This window comes from Heterocephalus glaber, unplaced genomic scaffold, assembly GCF_053883595.1.
Source record: "Heterocephalus glaber isolate CG9 unplaced genomic scaffold, H.glaber_assembly_v1.0 deba00001755, whole genome shotgun sequence".
NCBI lineage: Eukaryota > Metazoa > Chordata > Mammalia > Rodentia > Bathyergidae > Heterocephalus > Heterocephalus glaber.
The window spans coordinates 2,090,694-2,093,838 of NW_028258453.1; the positions used below are offsets into that span (position 1 = coordinate 2,090,694).

The window sequence follows — 3,145 nt, forward strand, 5'->3', positions numbered from 1 at the left end:
TAGGCCTTTTTGCATTTCTCCTAAACTTTTTTCTAAAATCTGGACCTCTTGCTAAGGAACAGATCCATGTACGCTGTGAGTATTCAATAAATATCTGTTGAATTAATGAATGACAAAGTAGAGGAAGGATGTTAAATAAAGTTGGAGTTTATCTTTGGAGTGCAAAAAATCGCTGAGTCTTTCCTCTTTCAGGTCATTCCACTGACTTCATAATCATGGTTTTTAAGACTGCTTCAACTCCAGCTCACTGACATCCTATAATTTACTTATTCATTGTAATTTAATTATTTCTTCTGCTTTTCTATCAGAGGCCAGGCTGCAATGAACATCTTTGGGTGCACTGCGTTTCCCTGCACACACACTGGCAAATTGCTTTCCCCAAGGTGGTAGGTCCCAGCCTAAGGTGATTTAACCATGAGGCAATCAGGGAGTCAGTTTGAACCAGGAAGATCAGCATAGACAGACTTGATTTGGGCCCTAGTCCTTGCTGATAGTCTTTAGAGAAGCTGTTTAGACCATGGATTGATCACTGCCTAAACCTCTCTGAAGCCAACCCAAGCCCAACCTAGCACTGTTTCCTGAGAATGTAGGAATGCCTTTAAGCCCCTTGTGGCCTGACATGGAGCAAACATGTAAATAAGTCATTAAAATGCAGTAAAATAAGTGCTATGACAGAGATGCTGGACACGCTTTTGAGAATGTAAGATACCACCATCTAACTTAGCTTGGAATGAAGATAAGAGAGAATAGCAGGGAAGTGTCTCAGAAGAGGTGATGTCAAAGCTTTTTCTTAGAAGTGAAATAGAAGGATCAAGTGGAAAAATGGGAAATGTGGTGACTTCCAGGCGAGGAGACAGCTAATGCAGAGACACAGATGTGAAAGAGAAAGTATACTGGTGTAAAGAGCATAAAATGTCATGTGTATCACAAGGATCAAGAAAATGGATAAGGGTGGCTGAGAAGATAAACAGAAGATGAAATATGAAGATTCTTCTGGGAGTCTGGACATCACTGCCACTGCGGGCAAAATATATTATAGCCCAGGAGCTGACTTTTGAAATCTTATGTACTTCTTGTGAGGACCACTAGAGGGCAAGGGGTGGCTGAAGGCAAGAGGCATACAGGATCCGTCAGGAGCTAAATGTCGAAGGAAGTACCCCTGCAACAAAAGTACTCTGGAAGGTAATAACCTCCTAACACCCTCAGGCCAACTCAGCTTAACAAACTACAAAGTTCTCCTACAAGCCAGTTAAGTCTCTCAACTTCCACAAGCCAGGCACAGCTTCCTATCATTTTTCAAGCTCGTTTCTGGCATGACTGGGGTTTCTGATTCCTTTCTTCTACTCCTTGATAGCCACCTCGTTCCTTGGATCACATTCCATAATTACCTACTACTTTTTCTCTGGATCCTGACCCCAAGTAGCTCAGAATGCTGCCCCTGCTGTACTTGTATATATGGAGATGGAATCTCCCATCCAGTATCTTCACAGACAGGTTTGGTCGAGGTCACAGTTCCATAAGCTCAGTCTATGGGAAATGGTATTAATTTTGGTCCTCCAGACACACAGACATATATGTGGAATTGGCTCAAAGATGCCTAAGAAGTCTCAAGAGTCTGCAAGCCAGAGATCCGGGAGGCTCAGTGAGATAACTCCAGTCTAAGTCCAAAATCCTGAGAGTGAAGTAAGCTGATGGCATAAATTCTAGTCCAAGTCCATGTCTGATGCAGAAAAACTCATGTTCCAGCTCACAGACAGTGAGACAAAGAGAGAATTCCTTCCTACTCAGCCTTTTGTCTATTCTGGCCTGCAGCAGATTGGGGACGCTTGTGCAAGTTTTGAGTCTATCACCTTGAAAATGACAATTGCCCTTAAAAACATCTTCATAGACACCTCCAGAAATGTTTGACTAAATATCTAGGAACTCTGTAATTCAATCAAGAAGACACATAAAATTAGTGATCACAGAAACTAACAGGACCCCAGCAGTATGTGGGAGTCTGGGAGATGCCAATCTCTACAGCAGTGAAGAAGTTTCCCATAGTGAGGTTTAGTAGGGTAGGAGCATGCTCAAAATGTGGCTAGTCTGAATTGAGAAGCACTGTGATGGCAAAGCACCCTTTTTTTTTTTGTACTGGGAATCGAACTCAGGTCCTTGTGCTTGCGCAGCAGGCGGCAAAACCACTGAGCTAAATCCCCCACCCCAGCACCCTATTTTAAAGACTAAGTATAAGAAGAAAAAGGTAAAATATCTCATTGTGATGGTTGATTTTTTTTTACATGCATGATGTTTTATTCTTTGAAGAATGGTTCTAAAACATCACACTAAGGCTGAAAAACAAAGTTTGAGGTAAACAGTTTTGAGGATGAGTTATAACACACGTAATGCTTGTTCATTCTAAGGAATCCTGATCTTGGAGTTTATGATGTACCAGTTGGCAGTAGCACCCACGTTTCCCAGAGCTGGTCATCATTTTTCTCCTGTTTGCATAGACTTCTTCTCATTAGCTGCCTTCTGCTTTTGTTGAATGATCTCAGAGTCCCTCTACTTTCTTTGAGAAGTAGTCAAGCTATCCTCTTTTCTTTTTCCCTTGCTAATTTCTTGCATTTTCTTCATATTCTTCTGTCGGGTAAGTTCTCTTTGATTACCACGGGCCATGCCGAACACCCAGCTGAGCCTAGAGGAGAGCGACTCAGACAAGCAACGGTTCCCTCGCACACCCAGCGGCCGCCGCCACCCATCAATCTCTTGATTTTGAGTGTCAACTGAATTAAGGAATATCCAGTTAGTCAGTAAAGTATTATTTATTCTCAATCATTGCATTAATTATTCTCAGTGCCTCATTAGGCAGTGAGCTGGTCTCTCTTCTGCCGAAAGAGAAACCAAGTGGTGTGGCATTGGATTAGAATGACTGGGCTGCCCGGGTATGTCCATGAGGGCATTTCTGGAGGAGGTTAGCCTGTGAGTTGGTGAGACCCTTGCAGATCTGCCTTCCATGTCATTGGGTGCTATCCAACCAGCTGGGGCCAAAGTGAAACAAAAAGGTGGAAATAAGGCAAAATTCTCTCTCTCTCTCTCTCCCTCCCTCCCTCCCTCCCCACCTCTTTCTCCCCCCCCCCCCCCCGGGCTCCATATCCTACTTATC

General features: G+C 43.3%; 1 pseudogene; it reads right to left on the bottom strand.

Annotated features, from left to right (window-relative positions):
* Positions 1 to 2,469: 2,469 nt before the first annotated feature.
* On the bottom strand, positions 2,470 to 2,658 carry LOC101703826 (small EDRK-rich factor 1 pseudogene; annotated as a pseudogene).
* Between the last annotated feature and the right edge of the window lie 487 nt (positions 2,659 to 3,145).